This window comes from Leptinotarsa decemlineata, unplaced genomic scaffold (assembly GCF_025532065.1).
Source record: "Leptinotarsa decemlineata unplaced genomic scaffold, Ldec_3_MD MMD2_tig00001064_RagTag_RagTag, whole genome shotgun sequence".
In the NCBI taxonomy this organism is placed as follows: Eukaryota; Metazoa; Arthropoda; class Insecta; order Coleoptera; family Chrysomelidae; genus Leptinotarsa; species Leptinotarsa decemlineata.
Window position 1 is genome coordinate 12,916,739 of NW_027412558.1, and position 19,880 is coordinate 12,936,618.

Sequence of the window (19,880 nt, forward strand, 5' to 3'; positions counted from 1 at the left end):
AAGCGTCACCTTCACCAATTTATATAGAATTTCCCTAGTAACCCCCTATAAGGTAATCAAAACAAAGATAGATATCATAGATTAATTAGAGGCGCTTGTCTAAGTGTAAGGTCATGGACTCTTCGCCGTAGTGAGTGAGTGACCTCAGCGGAAGGAAGGAAGGTGGGGAACATCTATAGAGAACCTGAATCTGCCTGCCGTGAGTAAGTGCGGTGTTGCCAAATGGCAAAATAGTAGGGAAATATCGGGAGTTTTAAAAATGAGTGATGTACAATATCATAAAGAACTTGAAATTTTTTAGAAATTCACAGATTTTGCATGCATTTCAGTAATATACCTAATCGTTGAATTGTTCACTGGTGGCTAATTGAATTAAAAATGAATCCTCTTGATTGTATGTTATTAATGAAGCACTTTATTGTAAGATTTTCACTAAACAGTTTCACAAAAACGCAACACGTGTTTTGCTATTCAATAGTTTCTTCAGGCGTGTCTAATACTAATCGCATATTGCCTATGATTATAAAACATAATAAATTAACAGTAGGTTAGGTTATGTTAAGTCCAAAGGTTATGTTAGATTATGTTAGGTTATATTACGTTATGTTAGGTCCACCACAACCCGCAAGGATTCATCGCGGCTCACACATGTTCACACTCGAACAAACAAACCCGGCTTCTTAACGAAGCTGATTAGTCTCTGTGGCGAACTTTCTTTCATGTCAGATGGTAAGAGTACGGCTCTGCCTAGCTCTAAAAACCTGATGCGGTCCCCAGCGGGGCAGGCACAAAGTATGTGCTCTGCTGTTTCATCATTTTTCCAAACAGAGCGACACACACTGTCTTCCAAAAGTCCGAGTCTCTGCATATGATGATTCAACTGACAGTGTCCTGTAAGAAGGCCTGTTAGACATCTTAGTTCATGCCTACTGTAGTCGAACAACTGTTTGGTATCAAGCTTCGAAGGGTGAATAAACGCCTTGGAGTGAGCCAATCCTGGAAGATTCTGCCAGAAGTCCATAAATCTTCTTGCCATCCAGGTCTTCAATCTTTTTTTGGCAAAGCCCAAAGCGATGCCAATGACAGTTTTTGGTCCGATGAAACTGCTTGCACCACCTTCCTTTATGAGGGAGTCAACAGCCTCATTGCCTTTCATGCCAGTATGACGAGGAATGCAGACTGGAGACAATATGTCGAGTCTTCCTATCGAGGAGAGTCTTTTTTGGCAATTTGCTACCAATTTAGACGTTGTTCGGCAGGAGTCAAGAGCTTTCAACGCCGCTTGACTGTCCGAGAACATTTTTATTGACTTGTGTATGAGATTGGATTCGTCCAATCTCTCCGCACACAGTTCAATAGCGTAAATTTCCGCTTGAAGTACAGTCGCATTTAACACAAATTAACACCAAATGATACAATTGAATCCAATATATTCACTATAAATCTTTTCTACTGATGTTAAGACACGGGTGTAGTTGAGAAACAGATGGTTTGTAGCGGGAATTGCGATCGAAGATAAAAAAATGAAACCCTTTTTTTTGGTGCTTTTGATACTCCATAAACTCTTTTGCAGGAACCCTAGAGGTATCAAGATGAAAACTGAGGAACCACATTCAAACAAGTCGTAAGAGATGTTATATAAAAACCACAATTTTGAAACATATTACTGATGTGGGATGAAAAAACATTCATGCAATTGTAAAATAAATGGATGGATTGTTGATGATTTCAAATCACTTATTATGTATATGAAATTGGGAAAAAGTATCAGTATTTTTGAATATCATTTTCGTTTACGTATGGGTCCTATAATGGAACCTCGTTAAACTTCTAAACTAAATTCTACATCATTCCAGTTGATTCCTGATTCACCTTACAAAGAGTTCTTTCTACATCAAATATGTGCTCAAGCAACTCAGTGGGGCACCTGGGGCATTGAGTTTGTGCAATTGTTTTTTATTGATCAGCACAGTCCAACAGGACACAACTTTTTATAGAAATGATGAAGTGCTGTAATTGTTGAATATTCTGCTGTATTCAGTTGCAAGTATATCTGTTTTATCAAGGGAAATCAAGTCTATCCATCTCACAGTATTTAAATAATTTTGACAATGAAAAGGGTATAGTGACAGGTCTACAGATCTCGAAGTTCTGCCTAAAACATTTTTTATTAATAAAAACGACCTTTTCTCGCTTCAGAATATCAGGAAATTCGCCTGTACAGAAAGAGAGTTATGTCAGCGGATTCACAATTGTATGCATAATTATTGTAAGCAATAAAAGATATATAGTGTCAAGTCCAGAGGCCTATTTGTTTTTCAGTTTTCCAAAAATGAGATTGAAAAAACTCCTCTATATTGAATGGATGAATAGAAAATTCATTATGTTGAAGAAATTCGTTCTGCGAATCAAACTGAGAAATATTGCCGCTGGATTTAATACGAAATATATTAAAAACATAAGGTGAATTTTCATTTTTTTCAGAGTGTTTATTTATTCATCAATTTCTATATTTTCTCCTTTAAAGTAGGCGCTCTCAGGTATGAAAAACTTGTGTCAGGGTTTTGTCAATCCTCGAAACATTTCTAATATGCACAATTTAGTATGAGCGATTCGATTTTCATCTCCTCAAGCGTGGCAAAATGCCGTCCTTTGATGGGTCTTTACAATCTTGGGAACAGGAAAAAGTCGCAGGGGGTAAATCTGGCGGATACAGTGGCTGAGGCATGATAACGGTGTTGTTTTTGACCAACGAACAAGGAATGACGAGTGATGCGAAAGCCATGAACTCGCAAAACACTTTAATGCCTCTCTCCAACAAACAGAACATGCTGAACTGCTGAAATTGTGAACATATATTCGTAACGAGTGTACCAACGTAAAAAATAGGAGAAGTCACCAATCGAATGTACTTAGCTCGCGAAATTTGAATTATTTACCCTATTTTTTTTTAGGAGATTTCGTATTTTGTTACTGCCCTTCTGGTATGAATTCAAAGAAGTTGAATTTCACTAGTTCGGACTTGCATTGTCTACTATATAAAATGATTTGAAATCCCTGAAACAACTAAAAAAAGAGAATAATTAAAAATGAGTAGCTGAAAATAATAATTATATTAACCAAAATAAACCTGAAATGAAATAATAGTGAAATCAAATAGAACAATTGAATAAATAAAAATGAAGAAATAAAAAAAGAAAGGAAATAAAAATAAAAAGTGAAGAGATTCCAAGTCACGTTAGTTCACGACGTTTCGATTGTTAGTATCTACAATCGTCTTCGGGTGATGACTGGACTGATTCCTCCGAGAGATGACTATTTATAGGTCGTTCGAGTACTTTCACTTATCCCCGCTTTCCATTTTCCGCTTCACTGGTTCCGTGGGAAATGACCGTTTTGGCGGGAAATGGCCATTTTTCGCTTGATGATGGGTTTCCATATGTTGCGTATTTCTACGCTGGCTTGGCTGCATACGTTGTTGGACAACATGTATGCGGCTTCCTTGAATTTTCTCCTAAACCAATGTTCCTCTCTGTGGTGCAAGATCTCAGCTTGGGACCCCTCGATGTTGTGTTGGTGGGTCCAAACATGGTCTGCTATTCCTGATTTGCTGGTTTCCCCTCGCTGTGTGTGTTTCTTGTGCTCGGCAATGCGAACGTTCAATGGCCTCTTAGTTTCACCAATATAGGATTTTCCGCACTCACAGGGTATCCGGTAAATGCAATTCTTGGAATCGCAGTCCGCGTACCGGATACCCTGTGAGTGCGGAAAATCCTATATTGGTGAAACTAAGAGGCCATTGAATGTTCGCATTGCCGAGCACAAGAAATACACACAGCGAGGGGAAACCAGCAAATCAGGAATAGCAGACCATGTTTGGACCCATCAACACTCCCGCCAAAACGGTCATCTCCCACGGAACCAGTGAAGCGGAAAATGGAAAGCGGGGATAAGTGAAAGTACTCGAACGACCTATAAATAGTCATCTCTCGGAGGAATCAGTCCAGTCATCACCCGCAGACGATTGTAGATACTAACAATCGAAACGTCGTGAACTAACGTGACTTGGAATCTCTTCACTTTTTATTTTTATTTTCTTCCTTTTTTCATTTCTTTATTTTTATTTATTCAATTGTTCTATTTTTACTTGTATTTGATTTCACTATTATTTCATTTTAGGTTTATTTTGGTTAATATAATTATTATTTCCAGCTACTCATATTTAATTCCTCTATTTTTTTAGTTGTTTCAGGGATTTCAAATCATTTTATATAGAAGACAATGGAAGTCCGAACTAGTGAAATTCATCATGAAACATTGTCAATCACCTTCAAACAAACGTTCAAAGAAGTTGTTGAAAGTGTTAGCTATTACTCGGTATAAGATCTTGAATTATGGATAATAATAATACTAATAATGATATTAATAGTTTACGAATGCATGTTCAACAAGAATGATGAATGGGCGGGGTTCAGTTATTAAAGCCTCTTTCAAACCCAATCTTGGACGAAGACACTTAATCTATAAGTGTAATATATACAAGGGGTATAGGTGAAAAAAAAATGGAATGATAACAAAATTAATGAGTAAAGTGGGGGAATAATTAAATAATTTCATATCGTTAGAACAGAAGCCTGTTCGTACATGTGCCAAAAATCATTGGAAGAGTCATCAGATAGTAGGAGGATTGTTAGGAGAACGACTTTCAAACGTTTTATGAAATTTCTCAAACTGAGGTCTTTGAGTTCATGGGGTAACCTGTTGTATAGTTTTGCTGCAGTGTGTGCTACGTTTGTATAATGCGGTTTTGTGTTTTCGAATGAGCAGTAGATGTTTATTTCGCGAATCACTCTTTCGCGACAGAAAAAACATTTTTTTCGCAGATATAATGGTGTTCCTGATCGCAAAATTTTATGGTTTACAGTAAGGAGGTGTGTTTCTCTCATTTGATTCATTTTCAACCAACCTGAGTCATTGAATGAATTACTGATATGGTCACACTTCCATATACCGTATGCGAATCAAAATTTTTGATTTTTTTGCAACCGTAACGCATTATGCTGATCTAGGGCCATTCCATAAATAATGTCACAATACGCTAATCGGGAGAATATCAAAGACTTGCATAGATTCAGTTTGAGTTTTTTTTTGACATCAAGTGTCTACTGGGGTATAGCTGCCGTAACACGTCATATGAGGCCTTACAGAGCTGAATAACATGCTTTATGAATCTTAGGTCAGTATCAATCCAAAGACCCCAATTTTTGCTCTCATTTACGAATTGAATAGCACTGTTATTAATTTTTATAGTATGTGAGTTGGCAAGAGGTTTCTCTTTCCTTTCGAATCAAACAGCATCACTTGCGATTTTTTTAATTGAACTCAAAATTGTGTGCAAGAGATGCATCAAAGAGTAGTTCCAAGTTTCTGTTAATGATATCCTCGGCAATGATGACTTCACTGAAACTGAACGACATGTATAATTGAGTGTCATCCGCATTCATGGAAATCAGATATATAGAGAGCAAAGAGTAGAGGTTCCAAGACAGAGCCTTGTAGAACGCCATAATGTCTTCTTGAGGAAGAAGATTGTTCACCATTCAAATTGACAGTTTGAGTTCATCCAGTTAAGTAACTCTCCAGGAGTGAAACTGCACCGTCCGAGAAGCTAAAATCTTTCAGTTTCTTACATAAAATAGACGGGTCCAAAGTATCGAAAGCATTATTGTAGTCTAATAGTCTAATAGAATGAGACAGGTCGAATTTCCCTCATCAATTGTTTTGAAAATATCATCTGTAATCAGATTCAATGCTGTGGTTGTACTGTAATGAGGACGGAATCCAGATTGAACTTCAGTCATAAGATTATTCATACTAATATATCTCGTAACCTGTTCTTTAATTATCATTTCGAACGTATTCGAGAGAGTTGGAAGAATACTGATTTGTCTTATATCAGACAGTTCTGCAGGATTGTTACATTTGGCTGAAGGTCTGACATTAGCCTGTTTCCACAGAGAGGATTTGATGGCCAAATTAAAATATATGTAATATGCTTCAATAAATGAGGTACTTCAAGTCTAGCATGCGAAGAGAGATTCCATCAGACCATACAGCATTGCTTTTGATTGTATTGAGGCATTTCAAGACGGTTTCCGAACATACAGTACTACATTTGAAATTAGGATCGTGTAATGGTATTGTTTATTTATCAGGCAGGGCTGTTTTCCTTGGGTTTCACTCAGTACTGTTGTATTCGTCAAATTTTCATTGAGTAAATCCAAGTTTTTCAATTATAGAGGAATGTCAGGTGTACTTTCATCACGAAGTACTTCAAGTGATCTCGGGGTATTCCAAGTACTTTTGTTTTCTTTTGTTTCAAAACATAATTCAGGTATGTAGCTTTCTCTCTACGAATAGCACTATCGACATAGTTCTTTCATTATCATTCTTAGAAATGATGTTGAATTTTTTTTCATTATGTACGTGTTACTGCCTTTACAATCCGCCAGACTCCTTCATTAGGATTATTAGAATTCCTTATTTGGATCTGATAGGTCTGTGTAGGTACGTTGGTAGAGATGAATATTTCGAAACATTTTTCTTGTGTATGTGTATATCGTCGATACAATCATTAGACTAATATCAATTACTGTGAAAACTGATTACGGCGGTCCTGACAGAATGTGGCAACCCTGCACGAATCTTTCAAGCTTTATACAAGCAATCAGCGATCTCGGAGAAACATTTGATTCAGCGCGCGCGTCTTGTACATTGCAATCTGGCCGGTGAGTGAATAGCGTTTGGTACATGTGGATTTCCGGAAACTAATATTGCCTTACGGATTCTCGTACCGGTCGACAGTCAGAAGAACTGTTCAGTTATTTCGATTGCCGTGAATGGTAGTTCCTTGGTGTTATTAGGTAAGTTTGGTAATGCCAACTTTAGTTGAGGCGATCGATCAAATAAAAGATTGGAACAATGATTGTACTACCGTTAGTTTCTTCTTTTTATTTTGGTAATATCGGGGCTACTATCAGAAAATTATTCAAGTAGATTCCAAAATGAATAAGGTGAACTTTTGATCATTGATTCAACTGGTTCAGATGGAATTCATTATTACCAATCGATTCAACCGAATAGAGAGAATCAATTATTTATATTCAGGATATCTAACAGAAAAATAAAACAACGAAGAGTCATGACAGTTGATTCGACAAAATCAGAAGACAGTGCAGCACCAGTACCTCAAATCTGTTTTCTTAATAGTTTGGTCTCAAAAAATAATTAGATTATCTGGTAAAACTATCAAATAATCAATATGAAAAAAATAGACTGCCTTCAATTGAAACGAGGAAGAGATGCTGCCAAGTTGTCTGGAGTTTCTAAGTCTACTCTTAGCCTAAACAATAGTAACTTCTCTGAAATCTATCAACCTATATAATACCAATACCAAATGAATTATATTGTAACCCGCCTATGACCGAAATGGATAATGCGGATAAATGTTAAATGTTTGTTTATGTTTCCAAATATTTTTTTTTCGTTAACCAGCTATCGCACCCCTACGAACGAAAACCCTCAGAAGTCGAAACTTGTGCGAGCTAAGGACTAACGAGGTCCTACCTTTTAACGTGTGATTCCTAACATGGGTTGGACGATACAAGAAATTTTGAATGTGATATCAGTCATCATATAATAATATTAATGATTATGTTCAACGATCCCAAGAAACAAGAATGTTTGTAACATGAATAAAAATTGAAATAGTGATTAAATAAATCATATCAAAACTAAAACATCAATTGAGTGTAGAGCACATATATACATATACATATATACATATTCATATATACATATACATAATAAGTGAATAAAATTAGATGGGGATCAGAATGTCAAATAGAGGAAGAAAGCAGAAGCTTTTTCAACTCCGTTTTGAATTTTGTTTTTTGATTCATTTTTAGTTTCTCTGGAAAATTATTATATATTCCAACGCCTAGATCTAATATTGATTTCTCCCCAGATATTCAGCGATATGATTTAACTAATAGTTTTTTTTTCTTGGATGGATATCATGGATGATATTTATTTGATTGAAATTCAAATTCATATGTTTGTAATGAATGAATGAAACAATAAATTTTCAATTGAAAAATGGGCTGAATATCTGAAAAATCACGCGGTATATATGAATTTGATGTAGGTTCAAGATATGGTAGTTTGAATATACATTTCATTATTTTATTTTGTAGTGAGAGGATTTATTATTGTTGAATTAGCTGTTCCCCTAATTGAAATTGAATATATGTTTTGCTAAGATGTACCGGAAAAAACGGAGAATCACTGCAAGTGGTTCAAGATTTATTAACATTCAACAATGAATTTGCAGATGGCTCTCTACTCATAGTTTGCACATGATATTGTTCAGTCTCCTTTCGTATAGATCTTTGTGGTTAATGATATCATCTCCGACTCATCAGCTGTTAACGAAGGGTTACCGCAGGGCTCAATTTTCACACTGAACCTGTTTCTGCTCTGCATCAACGATCCCTTTAGATTTCAGAAATAGAATGATTCAATCTTGTGATGTTCAACGCTTCTGAAAGTAGGACTGCTGTCTCAAATTATACTGTTGTTGTGTATGTAATTATATTGTATGTATGTTGTGTGTATGTAATTAATATTCTGAATGTGAAGTTGATTAGCAATGTGGAAGTAATTTCATTTCTGAATAGTCTGGTTACACAGTCCCGTCTCCAAAGGGATGTTTTAAATTCCCTTCAGATAAGGTAAACTACAGAAAATTGTTGATAGTAACCTCAAAATTCTTCTGCTAACTTCTAAAACGAGGATGAGGCATGAACAATTTGACCAAAACTTCAATCACCTTGTGATGTACTGTTTGGAACCTTTGGTGTAGTGATGGATATTACTAAAGTTGTTGTGAGCACGGTTTGGAACCTTTGGTATAGTAATGAATATTACTGGAATTTTTTCCCAACACCCAACCGTTATTTTAACACTTCGACACGTGTTTCGATCACCAAGTGACCATCTTCAAGAGGAAGATCAATCAGTTTGATCTTCTTCTTGAAGATAATTTCTTGGTGATCGAAACACGTATCGAGGTGTCGAAATAACGGTTTAGTGTTTGGAAAAAACTCCAGTAATATTCATTACTGAAGTTCTATCCCAACACCAAACCGTTATTTTCAACACCTCGACACGTGTTTCAATCGCCAAGTGATCATATTCAAAAGATTGAACTAAATCTACATACAATTTTGTCCTTGTTTATAGCATATATACCTCTGCTGGATACATGTGTCTTAATTGGTTCAAATAGAGTTCACAATGTTGCCTCAGCTACTTGTCAGGTAAATCTGATAATAAAAAATATTATTGCAAAAAGCTATATAGTAAACTGCTAGGTATTGGTCACCATCGTTCGTTGGTCATAATATCATTATGTTGACTTATTTCTAAGCTCTCATAGGCATCTAGATGCTTGTTGTTGTTAACTTGTCTAACTAATCTCAATGAACTGAAGTCTATGAAATTGTTTTGTTCAATCACTTATCAAAAGACGAACTATTACCACTGCTGATGGTTTCTCAGAAGTGTATACTCATGGAACATTCATTTACATTAAATATCAATTCAGAACATCAATGAATGGTAGTATCCAATGATGAAGCTTGATATCAAATTGTAGGATGAGCTCATACAGGCTATTGTTTTAGTTGTCCCCCATTGCCATCTCGAAAACGATAACACCTGATAGTAACCCTGATCTGAAATAAATCAATTTGCAATGCGACGTTTAGTTCATTATATTTCATCATTCACTTCATTTGTTTAAATACGGATCTATAGTTTTTTTATCAATGTTTGTAGCCACTGTATTAACAAATTCAACTGTATATTACAATGCAGGTCCGTATTTAAAAAAAAAAAGTTGATGATGAATGCAACGTCGGCATTGCGAACTCGTTCATATAAGATTATAACAAATATGAAACAGTACAGAAAATTCTTCTGACTTTTCTCTATCATTCGGAATAAGGGCGGCAGAGCCAAAAAACGAAATTCTAAAATTTGAGTTTTTGGCGAAATATTTCAAAAACGACCACTGATTTGCTCGATCTGAATAAAACGGCTTCTATAAAGACGATTTTAAATCATGAAATTTGATATCACGCTGAATGAAGCTTTTTTTTTGTAACAAAGAGAGTTGCTTGTACGAATATTAAGAATACAATATCAGTTCCGTCATCACTCTCGAATTATAGAAAATCTAATTCGAAGACCCTGCTGAAAAATATACCCTCAGCTATTAGCAATAAAGAATCGATATATTAGCTACCTGACGTGAGAAAGTTGCAACTAATACCCATTTCAAATATAAACTCTCGTATATCATATTCGTCTGTTTCTTGTATTACATTCATTGCATAAGGTGTCAAATGTTTTATCGACCCAGTAATACATCTGGCATGAAAAAGTAATTTGTAACTTATATTTTCAAAAGAATTTTTCATTAGCTTCTATATTTATAATTTACAAAGAAAATAATTATACTTGGAGGAATGCAGTATTTTCTTTAGACCTTGCTCTGTGTGTTAGACTTTATGTTCATTTCAGATACAAACTGAAGGAAAGATTTGAAAAATATGCATTTTCATATAAAATTTTATCTTGAATCGTCTAATACAGATTATACTTCCTTGGGGAAGTTTTAGGCAGATAAACGCCTCGGCGTCAAGTCACAAACCTCTGGCACCGTGTCACTATTTGAGGAGTAGGTAGATTGAGACCTCATTGTGGTGATAGCTTCTTGAAAATGACTGCAAAGTCGAAGCCGAAACGTCAAACTACTAAAAATCCAAGACTCGACAAAATTACTGAGAAATTTCTGCCGACAACAAACATATGTATTTATTTCTTAGTTTTATTTTACTTCTGGGTGACTACTACACTGATATCTGCCAGTATTAAAGTATATGTATTTCAGAAATACTGTGACACAATTTGATAAATCTTTCAAAACTTTTCTTTGAAGGTGATTGACAATGTTTCATGATGAATTTCATTAGTTCGGACTTCCATTGTCCGATATTATATAAAATGATTTGAAATCCCGGAAAGAACTAATAAAAAAATAAATAGCTGAAAATATCAATTGTATTAAGCAAAAAAAAACCTGAAATCAAATAATAGTGGAATGAAATACAAGTAAAAATCGAACAATTGAACAGAAATCAATAATAAAAATGAAAAGTTGAGAGATTCCAAGCCAAGTTACTCCACAACAAAAATTAATAATAAAAATAAAAAGTTGAAAGATTCCAAGCCAAGTTACTTCACGACGTTACGAATGTTAGTATCCACAATCGTCTTCCGGTGATGACTGGACTAATTCCTCCGAGAGATGACTATATTTATGGTACTTTCACTTAACCCACTTTCCTTATTCCCTTCACCGGTTCAATGGGAGATGACCGTTTGGCGGGAGTTGGCCATTTTTCGCTTGATTATGACTTTCCAAATGTTGCGTATCTCTACGTTAGCTTGACTGAATACATTGTTGGCCAACATATATTCGGCTTCTTTGAATTTCCTCCGGAACCAATGTTTTTTCCTGTGTATGATCTCAACTTAGGACCACTCGATGTTATGTTGAAGGATCTAAATATGCTCTGCTACTCGTGATTTGCTGGTTTTCTCCGCGTTTGGTGGCCTGGTTTTCGTGAGGCTGCCATGGATAGTGTTTGCGGATCTGAAGCAGATTCTGATGTTGTACTTGACCCCAATTCTTCTCATCTTTTCCGATAATCCTCTGATATAGGGAAGTAATTGCAAGTGCAAAAGGTGCTCTGATAAAACACTGTATAAGTTTGTGAAAATGAAAATTTTGAGTTTAAGATACAAACACATATAAATACTGAGTTATCCTGATCGTTTTTCTTCATTCAGTAGATATTTTCAGCAGATTCGGTCGATATGAAAATAAAAATTCCATATGTCCATTTCTGATGATACAAAAAGTACGTACGTTTCGGATTTTTTTAAATCTTCAGATTCTGAAATATCAATAAATTACAAACACAAAAATGTACAATGATAAACTTTACTCACAAATAATATTTGAAAATTTCAGTGATAACACTACAAAGTAAGAATGAAATCGATAGAATTGAGTAATCGTACAGAGACGATGAAAATAAAATGAAAAACCAGAAAAAACATATGGAAAGGTTCCAGAAGTAACTTACAAAAACTTTGTATTGACTTTGATTGAGAGAGTTTAGGCTATGTTTATCAAGTTATTCTAAGTATAAGATAAATCTCGAATGTTATGTCGAAGCATTTCCAGCGTTATTTCTTTCTGATAATCACATTCAGAAGCTGCAACCTTAGTATTTTGAAAATTAAAGCGATGGGCATTTTCAAGCGAACGTTTGGATGAAGCAGGAGCGTCACGATTTTTATTTTTCACGCCATTCTTGTGTATGGATAAACTGAATTTTAGGTAGTTTTGTTTTGTCCTTTGTATGTGACATCACAATTTCTATTATCAATCTTGTAAACATCACTAGTTTGATCCATTGTGGTATTCATTGGTCGTAATTTTGAAAAGCATTGTTTACTCATATGATTTGGTTCATGCGCTACTTTGATTTCGCGGTTTTTCAAAACTCTGTGTATAGACTCAGGTGCACCTCGTACGTATATTATGGAAGTAGTAGTAAATCCTAATGACAACTATGATGAAACCTACAAAATAACAGTTTGTACTAAAAATCCACACTTTGAAATAGTGAATTTTAGGAAGTGGTTCGCACTTCGCAACTAGTTCAAGGCTATTTAACGTCATGGATCGAATGGGTTCACTGTTTTGACATTCAAAGTAAATATTGAAAACAAACAAAGCTAATTGCTGAACTGTAAATACATTTTTCCGCCTATCTTGACTTCCTAATAAAAATTACAGAAAAGTATAAGCAGTATTTTCTTCGTCGATAGCTGAAATTTTCTCTTGGTAATAATTTGTTCTCATGATTAATACTAACAATGTCGATGTGGAATACTGAATAATCTTTCAATTTTTCAGTTTCCAATTTCTTATTGAGTATAGAACGACTATTTAAAGATGCATGTTTACCCAGTTGAAAAAATTGTTTAAAAAAATATTTATTACATTTCATTTTTGTCATTATGAATAACAGTACAGTACATATGTAGTATGTAAAGGAAAATTGAAATGATTATTATATTTGATTTCGAATAAAACAATTTTCAATAGCAGTGAATGATTATAAAATTATTGAAATTAAGAAGAGAGGAGAAAAGCGAATGAAATTACGAGCTTCATTCTTTGAGCTGTTCAAAAAATAAGGGGGATTTTCATTTGCACATTGGCACAATTATGTCGCTGGAATTGCAAGGCTGCTTCTCAAAAGCTTGGAGCACTGTTCCGAACAAGAAAACCAATAGCGGAACATATTAGAAATACGCGACGAACTGTGAGGTTCAACTCAGTACATCTCGAACTTTACTGTTCAAGAACTCTTTCATTTGGAGAATTTCATTTATGAGAAATAAAGTTTCTACAAATGAATTCAATCTCTAGAGAAACGGTCGGCAACAGGCGGACCGCGGTCCGTTTGCAGACCGCAAAAAATCGAACATTGGTTCGCCAAATATTGTAATGTGTTATATACCAAGTATGAAAAGTAATACATAGATAAGGTATACCATACCTTTATTAATTGAAGTAATATTTCTAAGCCACCTAGAATTCAACTAAATGTGTACTTATTTTATTTCAATTTGCCTAGTCAACCTGTTTTACAAGTACCTACAACAGATGTTGTTTTATTAGTTTCCTATCTATATGTGTGTATGTGTGTTTGTGCGCGCTTGCCACTATTTTGTTTTGTTGAAACAAACGCGAGCGAGTATCAAAATCGGGGGTGCGGGCGTGTGGGCGAGGGAAGCAGGCTGTCAGTCGTAGCACAAACCGCGGAGCAACCATTCGTTTTGTGATTTTTCGCGTTTTCATAATAATTGCCTATGTTAATATGGATTTTGAAAAGCGTGAAGTGGATAGTGAAAATAGGAGGTTTCTGGCAGAATGGACTGAACATTATTGTTTTACGCTGCCTAATAGGCCTCAAGCGGTTCCAGTGTGCCTAATATGCATTAAAACTGTCGATATTGTTAAGAGTGTTAATTTGAAGAGACACTTCATGCATATCTCAGTTCCCACAAAAAAACACAAAATTACTAGTTCGTTGCATAAGCGAGCAATAAAAATGTGTGCTGGACGCTTAATAAACAGCAGAAACCATTTTCAGATTCTGAGATGGTGAAAAAATTTATGTTAGAAGTAGTCACGGCACTTCATGAAGAAAAAAAGATGCGAGAAGTAATACACAAAAAACGGAAATATTTGCTGCTGATATTAAAAACACTCTCCTGGAACTTGTAAAAGGCACCTTGCTACACCATAGCACTTGATAAATCATGTGACATTGATGATGAACAAATATCTATTTTCGTAAGATTTCTTGATATTGAGTGTCAGACTTTCAGGGAAGAGTTGCTAGCAATATTGCCGTTGAAAGGTAACACTCGAAGAGAAGATTTATTCAAGGTCATTGATGAATTTATTACTAAATCTAACATTAGTTAAGATAAAAGGGTGTCGCTTTCAACTGACGGAATCCCAACAATAATTGGCAAAGAAAAAGGTGTAGTAAAGAGAATCAGGAATAAAAACTCAGGTCTAATATCGTATCAGTGCATAATTCATCAGGCAGTTCTTTGTGGGAAACTTAGTGCTTCACTGAAAGAAGTTGATTAATTTTATGAGATCTCATTCTGCTCTTCAGCACCGACATTTCAAGGAGTTTCTTTCTGACAGCGTATTCTGACTTAACTGTAATACGACAAATTTTCGTTGGCTAAGTAAAGGTCAAGTTATTGAAAGTTTCTGGGTGATAAAAAAGGAGTAACCTTTTTATTGCAAAACTTAGATACGAAGGGAGCCACAAAGCACAAACAAGCGTAATATGCTGGTCGTGGCTTTATTTTGAAATATTCAAATGCGTTCAACAAGAATCACAAGGAAATAGAAAATTAATATGTGATCTGATACAAAACGTGTCTGCTTCTCGTTGCAAGCTGGATATTTTTCAAAAATATATTGCAAGACGTGAATTTTCTCATATTCCGACAATTATTTGATATAAAAAGAACTCTGAAGAAAATATGGCAGTGTAAAATTTCTGGCCGATCTCAGGAACGAATTTGCTACAAGATTTCAAGACATTGCTAGCTAGGAATTTGGCCACTATGCCTTGGCTCGATATATGTATGTTGAACATCTCATCTTTCTCAAAGATAAATTTTTGGAAAAACAAATATCGTTCGAGATTAACGGACGCCTATCTAGAAGACACACTTCGAATTCAAACTATATCCTATCGAGAATCAAACTATAAAAAACTGGCTCTAGACCGTTGTTGTAATTTCTCACATTAATTTTAGGTCTTGTGTTTTATAATTCAGAATTTGATTTGAAACCAGAATAATACATAGGTAGCACTTCATTTTTATCAGTTGTTTTCCCACAGTTACCAGGCCCCACCTAAAACTACTCACCGACTCCTGCAACTGTCACAAAACGCATGTGTTTCTCCAATTTTGGGAACAGGAATAGGTCTCAGGGGGTGAAATCTGGTGAATACGGTGGCTTATGCATGATTACGGTGTTGTTTTCGGTCAAAAAATGACGAACAAGCAATGGCGAGTGAGCAGTCGTATTATTGTGATACGAGAGCCATGAATTGTTTTTCCACAGTACCAGAATTATTTTTCGTATTGCTTTTCTTCAGAAGATAATACTCCATATTGACCGTACGACCTTGTGGCAAAATCTCCTGATCTACGAACTACGCCACTGTAATTGAAGATAACAGTGAGCAACACTTTTTAGGGTATTGGGATTATTCGTCATCAGTTATGACCCTTTTGAGGAAATTTGGATCGCCGTTGACGTAAGTCATAAAAAATTCCTGACCGATACTCATGCACAGTTTTTTTGGTGAAAATTCAACAAGTATGAAACAAACTTCGTTGCCAAACGAGTCATGGTGATAATTTCTGAAAAAATTGCATGGCACTAGTCAATCGATATGTCCACGTCCTCAGCATGATTCTATTTCTCAACATTTTCAACGGTTGTTAATTTGCTGGGGCGAGCGTCATCATTCACATCTTTTTGACATTCTGTGAAAAGCGTGTACTATTTGTTAACATATTTCTGACTCAGAGTACATCACCGTATGCCACTGTCAACATTTCAAGTGGTTTCAAGCACCTAATTCCATTTTCTACACAACATTCGATGAAAATTCTTCGATCTACATTTTTATAGCAGAAAATAGCTGAACAGGCAAAACAGTTCTAACTTTCATGCCTCACACCAACAAAATAAACATGCTAAACAGCTGAAACTGTAAACATATCTGCGAGACGAGTGTACCAACCTAAAAAAATTGCTCATAGAATGTACGTAGCCCGCAAAATTTGAACATTCACCTTATTTTTTGAAAAGTCCACGTATATCATATGTTCATATCACCAATATTATCAGAGAGTCCAAGATGATTAAGGAAAGATCCTCTAAAGAAATGAACTTTAAACGTTCAAGCCAGTCACGAATATACCTACACAGTAGATTCAATGGACTGACGCCTATCAGAAAACAACTACTCTCCTCGCTAATATCACGAAGGGCGTTGGATTATGTCCTGCACTGACGCCTGTCGCTAATACCACGAAGGGCGTTGGATTATATCCGACAGACGTCAGTGCAGGACATAATCCAACGCCTTTCGTGATATTAGCGAGGGAAGTAGTTGTTTTCTGATAGGCGTCAGTCCATTCAACCTACTGTGTAGGTATATTCGTGACTGGCTTGAACGTTTGAAGTTAATTTGCTTTAGATTTGTTTACTGCCAGTCTTCAAGCATATCCCACTGACTAATAAGGGAAAAAAAAGTTCCTGTTACAATTCCAGACTTAATGGAAAGTTTATGGAGAAATGGAAATCTAAGAGCATCGTGTGTTTTCGTCAACCCTTTCTACACAAAATACCGAATAACCACTATCGCATGGTAAATATTTCAGTAGTAAATATAGCTGGAACTGGTCACGGTTACCTTTCTTTTGCCGTAAATGGTCAGGCCTTGACAGAGCAACTCTGCACGAAATACACAACGAAAAATAAATAGAAACTATTTGAACTCATGCTTCGTGGGTGACGTCATTTCGTTAATTGGTATCGATAATTAAAAATTATTGTAGATGAGATCGCACTCTTAGGAGATATAAAAAAAAACTTGTAGGCATAAACCTTCATCTGAACCTTCGGCAACTTGAAAGAAATAAATTAAATTCGTTAATGAAAATATTTCGAAGGTATGTCGGCGGGTGTAGGGCATGAATAATGTAACGACAACAAATTACAATACAAAAAATTGACTTATTGGGTTGTATACATAATGAAGATGTGTACTTGAGTGAAATTCGATCGACTTCATACATCAACGGGCATGTCTGGACAGCCTTGTTTATGATGTTTATGCGACGAAAGTACTGACAATTTTATGGCTCTCAGAAGGCTTTAGAACCTGGGTGAATACGGCAAATCGTTAACAACTTTTAAATTCAACTCATACTTGCAACTGAATAGTGGTTATCTACGATATTTTGTCATCATTATTTACTCTAATAATTCTGAAAAAAAAATATATGGAATGATGCATAATTCAAAGCGGTGTGTTTCAAAATTACTCTCAATATAAGATAGTTCTGAATTTCATTATTTAGGATTTTCATTGTCTAATATTATATAAAATGAACTACTAGGGGCAATTGAAGTCACACAGCAAAATCAACTAATCAATTTCGACGTAGAAAGCATTTACACCAACGTTCCGGTCGAAGAAGCACTCCAAATCATACAAGAGAAGCTATCCAAAGACGAGGATCTGGAAGATAGAACGAATTTACCTAAAGAAGTAATTATGGAATTTCTAGGATGCTGTCTAAGAAACAGTTATTTCCAACTGAAAGACGAATTCTTTACACAAGAAGAGGGACTGCCAAGCCCACAATAAACCTCGTGTCTGGTTTAGATACGTTGATGACACCTTCATAATATGGAACCATGGAAATACTAAACTAGACGCCTTTCTGAAACACATCAACAGCGTAAGACTTTTCATAATGGAGAAGGGAGTCCACAACAAATTGTCATTCTCAGACGTATTGGTGAAGAGGGCGAGAAACATCTGTGTATACCGAAAACCCACTCACACGGGACAGTATGTGAACCACGAATCCTACCACCATGAATCGACTAAAAGAGAAATCATCTCGATCTATTAGATCGAGCCCAAAAGCTCGATCTATTAGATCGAGCTTTTGGGCTCTGTAATACGAAGGAAGGTCTTGAGAAGAAACTATACATCATCGAAAATGATCTTCAACGGAATGGATACTCCTAAGCGATGGTGAAACAGACTTTGGCTAAAATACCGCAGGAGCCTCGGAAGGAAGAGAAGCCGTGCTTGTATCTCCCTACATCAGAGGATTACCGGAAAGGTAAAAAAGAATTCGGTTCAAATACAACATCACAACATGCTTCAGGTCCGGAAAGACTATCCGTAGCAGCCTCATGAATACCAAGCCACCAAACGCGGACTGCGATTCCAAAAATTGCATTTATGTGATACCTTGTGAGTGCAGGAAATCCTATATCGGTGAAACTAAGAGGCCATTGAATGTTCGCATTGCCGAGCACAAGAAATACACACAGCGAGGGAAAACCAGCAAATCAGGAATAGCAGAGCTTGTTTTGACCCATCAACATAACGTCGATTGGTCCCAAGCTGAGATCATACACTGGGAGGAACATTGGCTTAGGAAGAAATTGAAAGAAGCCGCATACATGTTGTCCAACAATGTATTCAGCCAAGCTAGCATAGAAATACGCAACATATGGAAACCCATAATCAAGCGAAAAATGGCTTCCGCCATACAGTCTTCTCCCACTAAACCGGTGAAGCGAAAAAGGAAAGCGAAGATGAGTGAAAGTACTTGAATGACCCATAAATAATTATCTCTCAGAGAAATTAGTGCAGTCATCACCCAAAGACGATTGTGGATACAAACAATCAAAACATTGTGAAATGACTTGGCTTAGAATTTCTCAACTTTTTGTTCAATTCTTTTATTTATACCTACTTCCCGTGTTAGGAATCACACGTTAAAAGGTAAGACCTCGTTAATCCTTGGCTCGCACAAGTTTCGACTTCTGAGGGTTGTCGTTCGTAGGGGTGCGACAGCTGGTTAACGGAAAAACAGATTTTAAACAGATTTTAAACAGATTTTTTCAATCATTTCACTGTTATTTCATTTCAGGTTTTTTTGCCTAAAATAATTATCATTTTCTGCTGTTCTTTTTTTAATTCTTTTCTTATCATTAGTTTATTCAGGGATTTCAAATCATTTTATACGATATTAGACAATAAAAGTCCGAACTAATGAAATGTATCATGAAACATTGTAAATCACCTTCAAACATAAGATAAACCATAAAGTTATTTTGCTTATTTGAAGTACATCAACAGCATGTCTAAATCAAATTTTTGAAATCGCGCGTGTCTTGAAGTTACCGACAAATATTGTGTCTCAATGTTAACTTTGCAATTAATTATCAGACAAAAAAACCATACAAATGTTTCTAAAGATTCATTTAAATCTGTTGAACAATAATTAGAAAATTATGGCGTGCGTCGACA

At 35.6% G+C, this 19,880-nt stretch overlaps 1 protein-coding gene across 2 annotated transcripts in view; it reads left to right on the forward strand.

Moving 5' to 3' along the window:
• The window catches only part of LOC111507040 (uncharacterized), a 415,477-nt gene that overhangs the window by 141,841 nt on the left and 253,756 nt on the right, over positions 1-19,880 (forward strand). The window contains exon 1 of one of the 2 annotated variants that reach the window (XM_074175699.1): positions 6,770-6,923. The exons of the other annotated variant lie outside the window; for it this stretch is intronic. The gene's annotated coding sequence lies outside the window, so the exon portion shown is untranslated. Of the gene's footprint in view, positions 1-6,769; positions 6,924-19,880 lie in introns of those variants that run through there. 2 annotated transcript variants of the gene reach the window in all.